Here is a 16,028-nt window from a genome sequence, read left to right on the forward strand (position 1 = left end):
CAACAGGAAATTTTATGGAAAATCGATATGTTGAGAGATGTCAAATTTTGTTTCGTTAACTTTTTAGCTAATAAAATAAGTTGCTGCTGATTGCCGAGATAAATAGCCCAAACACTGTCTCCGCTCACTTGATGTCTTCTCTACAGACTGGATTGTCCAAATATATGCAGAGTTTCATTCTCTCTGAGTTGTCTTTCCATATTAATTATATGTTGACAAGGTAATGTCACATTTTGAAACATTTTACAGGGTGGAAGGGGTGGGGCATAATAGCTTTTCAGAACAGAACGAACACAAGTGCATTAATTTGTGAATGTGTATCGGACCGGGGTTCAATTCTGAACTTGTCCTGCTAGGAGCATCATTGCTGAGGCATCGCTGCGCCTCTGATTGCCATGCACATTCGGATAGGAATTGTAAATTTGACCAGGGTATCAATGCCAATCACATACTCCATCAAAACACACTGTGGCTGAACATCCACCAACAAATGGGTGCCTAACCTAATAACCATCTGAGGGATAATTTGATAGTTTATAGTCTGGTCGAGAATCAAACCCAGATGAGACAACTCTGAGGCAATCGCTGCGCCATCCAGTCTGAAATCAGCTAAATTGATGATCAACATTACAAAACAAAGTTTTGTATAACAGTGAATATTTATCATTATTCAATCACGACCTCTTGTACTACATGCACAAAAACGAGCAAATCCATCGCTTGTTCATATAAAAGGGCGGTTACAATTTTTTTTTTTAATATAAAAACTTAGTTGCTTTTGTTGATGAGAAATGGAAATTGGTTCAAATGTTTTATCATCCTTTGTCACTGGGATCTTGATTCCACTACCTCCCCTGGTATTGCCAATGCTAAGCCTGGTGTTGGTTTAATGCTCAAGGTGGCTGGCTTAAGATCTTCGAGTCTTGAGTTTGAGCCCCTGTCGTGCTGTTGCATAACACCAGGTGGGTTGACTCAGCCTGTCATCCTTCTGAGGTCGGAACAATTGAGTGCCAGCTTACTGGGAACAGGGGGTACTGTATCAGTGGCATCGCCACACTCCCAGAAATGATGCAGCCATCAGCCATAGGCTGCATATGAAATAATATTTGCCAATGGTATGGCAAAGAAGACCTCTCGTTTCACAGAAATTCAGAAGTTTTTTGATTTTGCATTCCTTTCTCCAACCTTCACTCTCATCATGGATGTTTTGGCTCGTCAATTATGAAGCGAGGAGTTTTTGATCAGAATAGAGTACAATAGAACAGTTGGAAGTACATGTTGTTCAGGCATATATAGTGCAGTGACCAAAGAATGCATGTGACAAACTCTAGTTACTCGCCTGTCTCGTGGCACAGCAGGTGTTTCTACAACACCAGGGTTGACTTAGTACGAGTGCAAACACGTACGGCTGCCATGCTTCCTAGCAGTTGCTCTGCTCCCACTTTTTTGTTCATATTTGATGATGATCACTTACCTATAAGCTTGTTAGTGAGATGCTGCTGTCGTGAGGTCCGGGTATTGTCGATGGTGCGTTGTTCGTATCCAGCCGATGCTTGATGCCGTCATGCCTTCCAAGCCCAAATCCCTGCCGATAACTGCAGGCAGCAAAGCGGCAACACCTCTAAGCTGTGTTCACGCAGAGGCTCTTTTCTTCGGGAATATTCAGACCAGGTCCGTCTGCCAGTTCCCTGCTTGAAGCTTGTACGCTTTGCCAATGTTTGGTGAGTCCGCAGTGTTTGTGCTCGGGGGAGGTACCGGAGGTGGGATCGGCTGTGCAAGAGACAGGGTTATGTGGGTGTGGCATATGTGCAGCACTGGGGTCTTTGGGGATGTTGCTTAGCCTGTTAAAAAACCACCCTGACCACGTTTTTCTCTCCTGCCGTTTGGAGTTTTCTGTGGCAAATGCGTCATTGTAACTCGCTCTAAGGCATCTCCACCACCCCCATCAACTGTGTGCCTCAAATGTTGCTGCAGCCGCATTGAATGCCGCATACTGTAATGACGTCTTCGTGTGCGTGTGTGCGTGTGTGCGTGCGTGCGTGCGTGCGTGCGCGCGCGCGTGCATGTGCGTGGAATATAGTTGATGCTACAATCCTGACGATATTGCCATCTGAAAACATTAACATTTTATCAATAATCTCATCATCATTCTTTGAGTGAATGAAGTTGTTTGCATTGGCTCCATTTCTACTCCATGTTCTTGTGATGGTTCCATTTCCACCCCATGTTCTTGTGATGGTTCCATTTCCACCCCATGTTCTTTTGATGGTTCCATTTCCACCCCATGTTCTTGTGATGGTTCCATTTCCACCCCATGTTCTTGTGATGGTTCCATTTCCACCCCAGGTTCTTGTGATGGTTCCATTTCCATTCCATGTTCTTGTGATTGTTCCATTTCCACTCCATGCTCTTGTGATGGTTCCATTTCCACTCCATGTTCTTGTGATGGTTCCATTTCCACTCCATGTTCTTGTGATGGTTCCATTTCCACTCCATGTTCTTGTGATGGTTCCATTTCCACTCCATGTTCTTGTGATGGTTCCATTTCCACTCCATGTTCTTGTGATGGTTCCATTTCCACTCCATGTTCTTGTGATGGTTCCATTTCCACTCCATGTTCTTGTGATGGTTCCATTTCCACTCCATGTTCTTTAACCAGCCAGACTCGGTGGCGTAATGGTTAGAATGTCCGCTCTGAGTCTGGGAGGTCGGTGGTTGGAATCCTGGCCGAGTCATACCAGACTTTTAAAATTGGACATCCTCCTCCTTTGTTTGACTCTCAGCATTTAAAAAAAGGAGAGAACATGGACAGCCACGGATTGGCAACCATTGCACAAGTTTTGATTGGCCTCATGACCTGTTATGAAGCTCCTTGTCAGGGAACTCATGAATTGTGTGCGTGTGCGTGTGCGTGTGCGCGCGCGCGACCATGCAGTCCTGTACATTAGTTGTTGCAAGTGAAATCCACGTTCTGCATTGAGAGTAAAGAGACTGAATTGCAGTTGAAAGAGCAATTGCCCGGGGTCAGTTTCAAAACCGAGACGTGTTTTTTTTATGGATCTGTGACTGCCTTCACGAGAATGCTTTGTTTGTCCCTTTGTTTGGGCTCACAGAGTGCCAGTGTTGGCAGTTCACTCTCGCAGGGATGGTAATGCATGACTTGTGGGGGACTTTGCCCAGAGGCCATCATTGTTGCCACAAGCATGACGAGGACCGATTTGAAATGTGCTCTGATCTCAGCAGAGAAAACTTATTGCATGATCTTACTTGAATGCAATTAAAATGAAAAGATGACTTTCTATTAAATGTTATATTGATGAATTGATAAATGGTTCGATGGCAATAGAAATGGCTTTAAAAACTTTTTGTCGGTTTGTGTGAGAGGTTGTTGAATTTACTGTGATTGAAGTCCTCCACGGTTGTGAAAAAGGTCAAATGTAAGTTTGAAAAATGCCATTACTCGAGCTGGTGTTGATGCAAGAATTAGAGTAGAGTTGAATTTATTTCGTGATTATACTATTTCCGACTTCCTCCACTGCCATCCTCCCTCCCAATTAAAAAAAAAAAATCTGTTTCTACAACTGAAAACATTTCATGAACACCAATGTAAAATATATTTGTGCTTATAATCGTACACTTCGCTCGAACGGTGATGCCATACAACTGAATCTATCAACCAATGGCAACTGACTGAATTTCACATGCATGATGTTGTACGTGCTGCCTTCAGTGTCTGTTGTTGAAAAAGAAAAGAAAGCAGGGGAGGATTTTTTTTGGATGGATTTTGAAAATTTTTTAAAAATAAAAACCGACATTTAGCAACGATTCTGGCTCGGTCTTGATGTACATCATCCACTTGGTGGTGTAATGGTTGGAGCATCCACTCCAAGTCTGGGAGGTCAGCGGTTCAAACCCCAGCTGACTCGTACCAAAGACTTAAAATGGTACGTGCTCTTTCCTTGCTTGACATTCAGCATTTAAAAGGAGAGAGCAGAGACGATTCCGTGAGAATGTCCAAATGGTATACTGCTCGATGCTTCAAATGCACTTGAAAGGAACACGATTGGTGCCCTGTTACTGACTCCAGAGATTGCCCACTTTCAGTTTGTGACGATGCCGCACAAGACGGGTCAAGCAATGCGACATGCTTCCTTTAATGACACAAGAGTGTTTTTTTTTTTTACTGTTCGTCATCCCTTGCTATTGGAGCATCCATTCCACAACTATCTAAAAGAATGCAACAACATCCATCCACTTTTTCCCAGCCATGCAACCAATTTGCACAAGCCAACATTGGTCATAGACACAATGGTGTCGACAGCATGATGTCTGTGACGATGGTGAATGTCATCTTTGCTAATAAGTCAAGATTTGATTTTCTGTAATCTGCGTTGTGATGGTCATCAACGGGTTTATCATTGACAGAACTGATGTGCTGTTTTGTCGAGAGGAACGACTTGGTCTGGACCTTCATGTGTGTGCAACAGCAGCAACCTTTAACCCTGTTAACCATTTTATCCAAGCAACAGTTGATATATCTGCTTCCACGTCCACTGAAATTCACCGTGTATTCAAGTACTGTAGTTTGATATGCCTTGCAGCAAATGGATCATAGTCTTCAAAATCTACCTCGGGCACTTCTTGTCTTGCGCAGAGAGCTGTTCAAACTTCTGGTTGCCATCCAATGAGCATTTCATGTTTTGTGTTACTTGAATGAACACGTATCATCGGCGGTGTTGCTCTTTTGCCCGACACAAAGGTACACAAGGAACATTCTTGCCTTTAGAGCTACCTACTGGTCTTGTCAATATTCATGGCTCGCATGCATTTTTTTCATCACAACAACCATTGCTCTGTTGGTAACTTTGCAAAGACATTTGCTTGGGGCTTTCTGCTAATCATTTAAATTCAGATTTGAAGTATTGTTCATTTTATGTTATGAAAGATCCGTTGCCTGTGAAATGGGGTGGACTTGGATTTGGGTAATTAAGTTCATTTTCCTCGTCAGAATGTAAGACTTGTCTCTTTTATTGCACAGCTTGGCTCTTTACTCTGGCAGTTTCCCTAACAGTATTCTCGTAAGCTGTTACAAGCAGATGCATATCACGTGGTCCATTCCAGTAAATTGCATTCTTGGCTAAAACAATATAAAGATGTGCCAACTGAACGTGATGCGTTTTCTTTTGTGTGCGTCTGGGCACGCATGCGCATTGCTGTGCAAAAGGTCAGACACATTCAGGAGTTACAATACATGGATGTTTTGAGCATCAGTAATGGACAAAAAACCTCCACTCGTGTTTTATACTTTTATAACAACGTTGACTGTTGTTAAATTAAATGTTTTGGTTGAGACGAAACCAACTTGTCATTTAAAAATCTTTAATTCACATTGATCAGAATCTTCAAAAGCTTGTGATCACAACTCTAAACAAAGTAGAAAGAGCAATCCGGGATTGCAGACCCTCGGCAGGACTTGTTTTCCGGTTTTGTCCTGTGGTATTTTGTGTGCTGCAGACATTAACAAGTTCCACGTCCATAAGAATATCAGCCGCCGAACCGGTTTCTTCATTTGTTGGCGAGTCGTCATCAGCAACAGCGTAGACAAACGCGCACCACCGAGGGCTCCCGAGCATGGACCACGTGTAATGCCAATCGCAGTTGACAAAAATAACAAGACAATTGCATCTCTCACCCCAAATTGGAGGGAATAACCAATCATCCTTCACTTAATTTATTACCCCAGTCGACGAGTATCGATCCTCGTATTTATAGGATGGAAAAAGCGCTTGATGTTTGGATCGAGGACCAAACAGAAAAACGTTCCTTTGAGTGCACCCTGTATCTTTTTTTCCCCCTGCTCGTGCAAGCTTTCCCGTCCACTTCTGCGTTCTGCTTCCCTCACGATCATCAACCTCTTTCAAGACACGAATGTTCGCTGACAGGCAAATTATATTGTGTTCCATTGCAGCCTCTTCTCTCATGAGCTCTTTCTGTCCCTGCTCATGTGAGCTTTCCCCTTTCGCTTCTGCCTTTTGCTTCTGCTTCTCTCACGATCCGGTAATAAACATCCTTCAAAGCACAAACGTTTGCTGATGGGGGAATTAAGTTTTTCATTCTGGCCTCTTCTCTCCTCACATCAGCTCTATTCTCTCCTCGCATCAGCTCTCTTCTCTCCTCGCATCAGCTCTCTTCTCTCCTCGCATCAGCTCTCTTCTCTCCTCGCATCAGCTCTCTTCTCTCCTCGCATCAGCTCTCTTCTCTCCTCGCATCAGCTCTCTTCTCTCCTCGCATCAGCTCTCTTCTCTCCTCGCATCAGCTCTCTTCTCTCCTCGCATCAGCTCTCTTCTCTCCTCGCATCAGCTCTCTTCTCTCCTCGCATCAGCTCTCTTCTCTCCTCGCATCAGCTCTCTTCTCTCCTCGCATCAGCTCTCTTCTCTCCTCGCATCAGCTCTCTTCTCTCCTCGCATCAGCTCTCTTCTCTCCTCGCATCAGCTCTCTTCTCTCCTCGCATCAGCTCTCTTCTCTCCTCGCATCAGCTCTCTTCTCTCCTCGCATCAGCTCTCTTCTCTCCTCGCATCAGCTCTCTTCTCTCCTCGCACCAGCTCTCTTCTCTCCTCGCACCAGCTCTCTTCTCTCCTCGCACCAGCTCTCTTCTCTCCTCGCACCAGCTCTCTTCTCTCCTCGCACCAGCTCTCTTCTCTCCTCGCACCAGCTCTCTTCTCTCCTCGCACCAGCTCTCTTCTCTCCTCGCACCAGCTCTCTTCTCTCCTCGCACCAGCTCTCTTCTCTCCTCGCACCAGCTCTCTTCTCTCCTCGCACCAGCTCTCTTCTCTCCTCGCACCAGCTCTCTTCTCTCCTCGCATCAGCTCTCTTCTCTCCTCGCATCAGCTCTCTTCTCTCCTCGCATCAGCTCTCTTCTCTCCTCGCATCAGCTCTCTTCTCTCCTCGCATCAGCTCTCTTCTCTCCTCGCATCAGCTCTCTTCTCTCCTCGCATCAGCTCTCTTCTCTCCTCGCATCAGCTCTCTTCTCTCCTCGCATCAGCTCTCTTCTCTCCTCGCATCAGCTCTCTTCTCTCCTCGCATCAGCTCTCTTCTCTCCTCGCATCAGCTCTCTTCTCTCCTCGCATCAGCTCTCTTCTCTCCTCGCATCAGCTCTCTTCTCTCCTCGCATCAGCTCTCGCTCGCTCACGCCCTCTCTCGCTCTCGCAGTCAATGGGGGCGGGTCCACGACTTCGCTTGAAGAAAATGCCATGCCGTTCTGAGGGAACTTTCAACACTGCTCTCACCCTCCCAAAATCCATGATGAGAGCCCTCAGCCTGCTCCCCCAACCCCCCCGCATGCGCAAAACGCTTACTCGTGCATTTCTGCACTGTACCGCACCTCGCAGGCCATGACAAGCACCAAGTGTTATGACCTGCACGTGAGATGTGACATGAACATGCATGTGAGAGCACCTAATGGGTTAACAACCACAAACAGGTCGAGGGTGCCCAATAAAACAATGTGCGGGAAACACGGAAAAAAATTCCGCCAGACCGAAGGACGACCGAACGGCCTCGGGAACAAAGGTTGAAAGCATCTTTGCTTTGGGGGGGATTATTGGTGGACCATTGAAACGGGTGGATCGGGTAATGTAGGGAAGATTGAAAGTAGCAGAGGGGGAGGTGGGACACATTACACTGGAAAAACACAGCCCAGTCAACACATGCCCCTTGAACAGTCCTTTGACAAAGGACTAGTCAAATAATTAATCTCGTCTCTACAACGACTATTGAAATAACTCATCCTCGGTTCACCGACGTGTCCATGTATGTTGTTCCCCTGGGGTGTTTTCCAAAATCATAACAATATATGTATATGTATTGTGTATATACTGTCGGATCCTACTATTAACAGAGGATATGTTTCTGAAAAATGCCGCAAATGTTGGGGCATTTTTTATTTTTTATTTTAAACATTGTCTTGGCTCATGGAAGAGTGATTACACTCAACAAACCAGGACACAACATCACAAAGGGAACAACAGGAGAAAGGGGAACACACAACTGTAGAGCGGAGGGAGAAAGTGGTCGGAGACGGACACACAAGGGATGCAGGTAACGATTAGGGGTGAGGGAAAATGCAAAGGATGGACAATATGGATGCATTTAGATTATTTTTTTATTTTTTTTTCCAATTTGTGATTTTTGTCAAGGTCTGAGGAGAGGGAAGAGGCTGCTGCCTGTCTGTCAGAAGGATGAGATATTCTTATGGAAGAGTGGAGTCATTAGCAAAGGCATGAAGAGGATTTTCCAGAGTTGGTGAGATAATTGATGAAGATTGATAATTGATGAAGTGGAGGAAGTCAGAAATCCAAGAGTGGAGTTAGCCTTGTATTCCATAAGCAGACAGTTTGGAGAGCAAGACAGGATGTCAGACTGTATCAAAAGCTCAAGATATCTCCAGAGCCTAATCTCATGTCTGATATTGAGGGCCTCCACCATATGTTGGGAGAATCGAAGTAACATGTCCAACGTGGAGTGACCAGGTGCGAATCCGAATTGGTGACCTGAGATGAGGCTGTTGGAGAAAAGGAATAATTTTAGGTCAACCGAGATTTTGGATTCCATGACCTTGCTGATGATTGGAGGTACAGCAAGCTAATTGGCCTGCAGTTTAGGGGATCCATTTTTTGCACCTTTCTTATGTAATGCTGTGATGTTGGCTGATTTCCTATTTTCCAGGTGGATCTCGGAGACTAATCCTGAAGTGTAACAAATAAATGAATAAATAATGACTGAAAAAAAAAGCCAATATGCGAAGCGCTCTTGTGGAAGCAGGTCACACCCATGAATACGCCGGGTTCCCTGATCACGAATCCGCGAATAGCATGGTCCGACTGTGTGTGTGTGTGTGTGTGTGTGTGTGTGTGTGTGTGTGTGTGTGTGTGTGTGTGTGTGTGTGTGTGTGTGTGTGTGTGTGTGTGTGTGTGTGTGTGTGTGTGTGTGTGTGTGTGTGTGTGTGTGTGTGTGTGTTTTCAGTAATCAAGCAGTGAGTTTGCGCTTGCCAAGCCAGCCGTTCCTTATCCATGGTTTGGAATGGAGTGCTTAAGCCACTTGGCGAGCGCTCTCCAAATAATTTGGTTTGTGAACACACTCTGGCATGCAGGGTGTACCTGTGTGCGGGTTATTCAGTATGTGACTGAAATCTTCCTTGAGCACGTTTTTTTTTTTTTTCCCCAGGTGCAAGGTATTCCAGTCGGTGGGTTAGTTGCGTGAAAATAGGGCAGTTGCAAAAAAGAGATGTCTACAGGGTGGTCCAAATTTATGTGCAACATTTTATTTCTCCACATTTTTTTATTTATCAATTTTTTTTTTTTCAAATAATACACAGGATTAATTACATTTTTGTTTATTATAGCGAAAAAATGCTTCTTCAAGCCAAAAGGTGTGGTATCTAAAGTGATTGCTGAAGTGCTCAATCCAATCACTGCTCTCTGTATGACAGCTGCTACACAGACTCTGAAGTTGCGAAAGCTCGACTGAGAATTGGAGCTGGTATTTGTCTGACTTCTCCTCTGTTGTTATTTTTCAACACCTGCATTGAGTGTGGGTTGTTTTCGTAGACCTTTGCTTTGAGGGATTCCCATAGGTGTTAATTGTGTCGATACAGATCTGGGGAGTAGGGAGGTCATGGGTTGTCCGTCCATGGAGAAGTGAGTTGATCACCTGGGAAATGTCGTCTCAAAAACTCCAAAGCACCATTAAACATCTGTGGTGGTGCACCTGCTTGCTGGAAAATGACTGAATTCATAGTGATGTCTTGCTACCTTCTCAATGCCCGAAGGAATCTTCTCTGCATCGTGTTGACTCACTTTGTCCGGCTTCATTCTCAAAGAAGAAAGGTCCTATTATACTACTACGTCCAATAGCACACCATTTTTTTTGCTGCAGAAACAGGTTCTTCCATCTGTTGTTGCGGTTGGTGTTCTACCAAATGTCCCATGTTCTGTTTGTTGATGTTACCGCTGAGATGGAAGTGGGCCTCATCACTAAATATGTTGTCTGGAAAGTTCTGGTCGTCTTCAGTCGGCTGGGCAATGATGGTTTAAAATTTGAAACAATCCCTCTTTTATTTTTGTCGGCTGCTGCATTGACTGGATGTTGTACGGATGCAGTTTCAGATCGTCGTGTATAATTCTCACAACCGTCTTTCGAGAAGTACAAGTCAGCGTGTCGATGTTTTGTGAGAAGCCCGCAAAGTTTCTTTTACAACGTCTATCTTGTTGGGTGTTGCTGCTTATGGTTTTCACCCACTGTCCTTTAATTTTGGCTTTCACACTTCCAGTGTATCTGAACTTTTCAACAATACATTTGATGGTGTTGTGTTGTGGAATTCTTCATTTGGACAGAGCCCACAAAACTGCCTTTGTGTAGAAACCACAAAAAAAAGTCTGCAAAATGAATCTGCTGGGGCACAAATAAAAAGATGGTCACATTATTAAAATGATGACAACTGTTTGAAAAGTTGCATATCATTTTTCAACCACCCTGATTATGGAAGTCGCAATTAATATTATTATTATTACAGAAATACAAAAACAAAACAAATGTGCATTGTATTGTGGATTCGGATTTTGTATGAGTGCTTTGCGTGAATCGAGCAGGGTAATATATATTTATCAATGCATGACTGTGGAATGGTGTTCCAAATATCCTGCAGCACTTTATACAATTTATCCAAAGTGTCTGTTCTCCATTTGACTTCCTCAGTACCAATATAACCCCACATCACCTCAATGGTGTTCCTTTCAGGACTTTGCATCGACCAAGGCATCTTTGTGAGTGTTTCATTAGCCTCTTTACAATCCAGATAGTTTTACACCACATTGGCTGTATGCTTGGGGTCATTGCCATGTTGGACGATGCATCTCCGCCCAGTGAGATGCGTTCTTGAGGGAATGGCATGATGGATCACAACCTGCCTGTATCTGTCGGCAATCGGTGTACCTTCCATTTTATGGAAATCTCATGACATCCTTATCTGAGATGCAGCCCCACATTTGTATAACCTTCGCTGACTTTGCCTTACCTCAGTAAAGGTTTTTGGAACAACTACACATACATTGAAACTACTTTGCATTTTTTTTTTTGTATACCTTGGTCGAGGCTCGTATGAGAGCGAAAACACAACTCACAGCAAGGAGGCATGAGACAAGAGGGGCGGGAGTGGAAGGGACAAAACAGTGGGGAACAGACACATTAGGTGAACCGGTAGGCCTCAAGCCTAGGCCTAGGCCTCAAACACCAGGTAAGAACGTCGACAAAAATACTCACAAAATAGCACGATTTTTGAAACAAAACCGAACTAGGAACACACAGTAAGATGTTGGTGAGAAAATTAAACAGTTAAAACGGGACAAATAACAACCGGAAACTTAACTTTGAGAACATCAGCAGGGAGCCCCGAAGGAGACCTCTCGCCGCTCCAGAACCGGAACCGGAAGTCCAATGTGTATCCAATTGCAATATCCAATTGCATTAATGTGTATCTTACCATTCTTGAAGAAACACTCACAACCAACTGGACCTTCAGCTCAAGGAATTCACAAAAACTTTACTGGATCATTTTATATGATTTAGAGAAGATGCATTGAGAGATTTCGCATCACTTTTGGAAAGTTTGGGCTGTCATATTTGAACACTTCTTTTGACAACAGTGTCGGTGTCGTGTATCATCCTCAGTCTTGTATACAGCTACTATTGATACCTTGAGTCGGGCAGCAATCTACTGCATGAGGTAGCCTTCCTTTGCTTGGACTTTCATTTCTATCTGCTTGTCGTGTGAAACTTTCTTCCTCGTAGCCATAGTATTCACCACACTAAAATGCAATTAGCACGTTTACTTTTATCGTCCTTCTGAAAGTGCTACACTTTCTGATTGCTTGCATGACAGCCAATCACTGTGTCTGGTTCGAACACATGACTGTACTGCGGATATTTCATAATTACACATGAGATGTGATTCCATCACGTGTTGTTTGCATTTTGTATACATTTTTACTTCCATCGCCAAAGGTGGACGAAGTTATGTTGTCACCCTTGTCTGTCTGTGTCTGCTCTTCTGTCTGACCGTGAGCATGATATCTAAAAAAGTTACGGACAGATTTGGATGAAATTTGTTGCGCAGGTTGGGTGTGTGATGAGGACGAATTGACACGATTTTGCTGAAGATCCGAATACGAGAATTTAAATAATTATTTAAGTAATTCTTCATCATTGAGATGAGAGCAAAAACGATATGTAGCACGATATCTTTAGAAAATTGTCGACGAGTTGTGACAAAACTTGCTGGATGAGTTGGTTAGGTGACAAGGAGAAGCCGATTTAGATGTGAATATCCCTCAGAGTTGGGTGTATAAATTTATAGAAAGATGTGATAACAGTGAGTAAAACTGAACCTCGTTTCAGATATGTCGTTTAACAACGACATTCGGCATATGAAAGAATTGATGAGCAGTCACAGAATAACACAGGCATTTCACATTGTTCTGTGATTACGACTTTGCACACTGATGTCAAAATGTCAAGCGTTTTTACATGCTCGCTGTCACGATTGCTCTGGCAACCAAACAGCCACATGCTGTTCCATGTCTCAGAACAAGGTGACCAGGAGGATTCAGGTGGGTGCGAATGCATGGAGGTGGGTGGAGGGAGTAATGGCGAGACATAGATATCAAGGAAATTGAAAGGGAAGATTCTGATGTGTGTAACGCCGGCCTGCCTTTACGACCTGGAGACTGTGGCACTGGCAGACGACAACAGAGACGGCAGGTTTGCAAGAACAACTGGTCCAGGAGGATTGCGGGAGTGAAAACAGTGGATGTAAGGAGGATGGATGAACCGAGAGAGTAGATTGGGGTGCAGATGAGATTGGTGAAATGCCAGCTGCGATGGGCTGGACACTTGATGCGGATGGGGGAAAGAGAATGGCAGAGTGGATAGATTGAGGGAGCAAGGTGGGAGGAAAAGAGGTTGACCGTGGTTGAGATGGAAGGATTGTGTGAGGATGGATAATCATAAGGTAAGGGTGATTAGAGTGTGGAGGGAGTTGCCTGAGGACAGAGGGAGGTGAAGGAGGACCGTGGTCAGGGCAGAAGCTTGGTGCCATCGGATCTCGCCCCTTATAAAGGGAAAATGAGTAAGAGGAGGAGGAGAAGCCTCAGCAGCAACTGTTAAACAATGTAACTTTAAAAATTGCCCTCGGTTGGGGGTGACTGTCATCTCTGAAGCTCTGTATTTGTGGATCTCTTATTGGCTTAGAATGGCTTCGATGTCGTCTTGTCTTTTGGTTCAACGTACAGACGAAAGCCTGGGAGTAAAAAGGATAGAAAACCTCGAAATCAAATTGCAAATTCGAAGAATACGACCCGACCCGATTCAGATATTGTACCTTACTATCATAATCCGTTGGAAAGTCCGCCGAGATCGGATAATAAATGGTGGAGATAATGTTGAAATTAACTGATTTTTCAACTTTGGAGTGACCTTGACCTTGACATTGACCTTCAATCGTGCCTAAAGTCATACCGTCGTGCATCACTCATCGACCCCTACCTCCATACCAAGTTTCATCAAGATCGGGCGAAAATTTTTTGACCGTATCACATCGACGATTTTTCCAACTTTGAAGACTCGTGACTCTATAACCAGGACAAATTTTTAAAAGCCGGCCCAACCAAATTTAGATATTGTTCCATATTATCAGAATCCGAATAAATTTCGAAGATCGGATCACAAACGGTGGAGGAGATAGATTTTGAAAATGGACGATTTCGCAACTTTGGAGTGACCTTGATGTTGACCTTGACCTTCAATTGGGTCAAAGGTCATACCGTCGTGCATCCCTCATCGACATCTACCCACATACCAAATATCAAGAAAATCGAAAGAATAAAATGGGGACGTACGTACGCACGGACGGACATCGAGACCGGTTTTATTAGGTCATCTCGTTAGAGATGACCTAAAAAAGGTGCTTGATAAACCTGAATGGATATGAAGCAAAAATAGTTGGCTTGCAATCGTTGTGCTGTTACACAATTATAACAAGTAAAAAAAAAAGACAAACCTTCATCGCCCGTTTTCTCCGCCACTGAATGTGAAAGAGCTGATGTTTTCACCCCACTCTGTCTGTTTATTTGTTTGTCTGTGTTTGTTTGTGTACAGGATATCTCAAAAAGTTGTGGACAGATCCGGATGAAATTTGGTGGACAGTTGTGTGACAAGGACGAACTGATTAAATTTTGGTGACGATCTGGATCCGGATCCGACTACTGGAATTTTTAATGTGATTCTTCACCATTAAGAGATAAGGCCAAAAATGATATGTGACATGATATCTCAAAAAGTTGTGGACGGATTCAGACACAACTTGGTGGACACGTTGGGTGTGTGATAAGGAAGAATTGATTCAATTTTGGTGAAGATACGAATCTGGATCCGAATCCGATAATTCTTTCAGTGATTCTTCACCATTGAGAGACCGGACTAAACTAATATATCCCACAATATCTCAAAAAGTTGTGGACGGATTCTGATGAAACTCGGTGGACAGGTTGGGTGTGTTATCACGACAAATTGATTCAATTTTGGTGAAGCTGTTACTTTGCTGTTGGCAAAGATGGCGGAGGATTGAGAGGTGTTGTAAATAAAAGGTAAAAGGGTTTTGGTGTAAATGTCCGAAGATATCGGGAGATGCCAAAACCTTGATTTTGGCATACATATTTTGATATCCCCAAATTGGTATTGCAATGAAAATGTTTGATTTTGAGATGGTACCATTGTTCCTGGGGTAATTAATTTTGTTGGGGAGACAATAATCTTGTGTTTGTAGGTCTCAGACTTTGATTATGTGGGATTTACTGTGAAGATGCTAATTATGCAATCTTCCAGAGACTGATCTCCATGCCAAGGATTCCATCTGAGTTTTTAGAAAACGTTGTCAGCAAACGCAGTTTGTGTTGAGCACGTGCTGCATGTTGTTGTAGTCCGCCAAGCTGCAGTCATTGGCACGATGCCACTTGTTAGACAGCCAAAGTTTTTTGGCGAAGATTCTGTGGTTTTGCTGAAATTTAGCCCCTATTCCCCGAACAATATTCACGCACCCACTCTGCTTTATGTCCTCCTGCCTTGGCACATTAACTCATGCCCATAGGATACTTGGGTCACAACAAAGGCTGATACTGCATATGGTTTTATTAGCTGTGCAAAGGTCTAGGAGGGAGCAGGGAGGAGAGCAGATGATTATAATGATTTTTGTATATGTATATATATATATATAGTGCTAAAGTGTGTGAATGTTGCCTTTTTAACTCTGCCAGGTCACCCTTTGATTTCGCGTTGAAGAAAAGTTCGATGTACAAGGGCAATTCAAATTTGACAGAGAATTTTGTTGATAAATGGGAGAGTAATACATTTACATTGATAGTTTTTGTTTAAAATGTTGTTTGCTTGTATGCACGATCATGTGTCGCTTCCGTTTGATGATTGAATTGCAGCAACATAATATTTAGGTGGAAGAGCAGATACTTCTGTTAGTTTTGGTCGATTGAAACATCAAGCATGTTTGTATTTTGGATCTTGGCTGCAGAGTATGATTATTGTTGTCTTTTTCCCTATTTGATTGGTGCAAATCATTTGAAGAGTGACACGAAAGTATATATGCAGTGATGCCTTGCTTCGTACGACCCCGAAGACCACTGATTTTGTTATCGTGCTGTTTGTCCTGGAGAAAATGTTGATGAAAAATTATGAAGACAATCCATAACATGCAGCGCTCGCTAAGTCAACGTACCCGCCGCCATTGTTTGTATCCACGTGCACTGAACCAATCATGCTCTTCCATCCAAAGAAAGCTGCATGAAGCAACCAAGAAAAGTTGCACAGGGTAAGCCTTTTGCTGATTCGAACCACGACTGCAGCATTAACTGATTTTATATTTACCAACTTGCACAAGCATGAAGAACCAGACTCTGTGCCATAATGTT

General features: G+C 43.6%; 2 protein-coding genes across 4 annotated transcripts in view; one reads left to right on the top strand and one right to left on the bottom strand.

Moving 5' to 3' along the window:
• Positions 1-1,765, bottom strand: part of LOC147035086 (G protein-coupled receptor 146-like) — a 41,917-nt gene extending 40,152 nt beyond the window's left edge. The window contains exon 1 of one of the 2 annotated variants that reach the window (XM_085893463.1): positions 1,475-1,765. The gene's annotated coding sequence lies outside the window, so the exon portion shown is untranslated. The remainder of the gene's footprint in view (positions 1-1,474) is intronic. The other variant, XM_085893469.1, reaches the window with a different exon arrangement.
• The window catches only part of CHLSN (cholesin), a 180,792-nt gene that overhangs the window by 53,718 nt on the left and 111,046 nt on the right, over positions 1-16,028 (top strand). The window lies entirely within an intron of this gene.

Source organism: Eptatretus burgeri, chromosome 1 (assembly GCF_056783735.1).
Source record: "Eptatretus burgeri isolate ZD-2024b chromosome 1, Ebu_testis_v1, whole genome shotgun sequence".
NCBI classification, from domain to species: domain Eukaryota; kingdom Metazoa; phylum Chordata; class Myxini; order Myxiniformes; family Myxinidae; genus Eptatretus; species Eptatretus burgeri.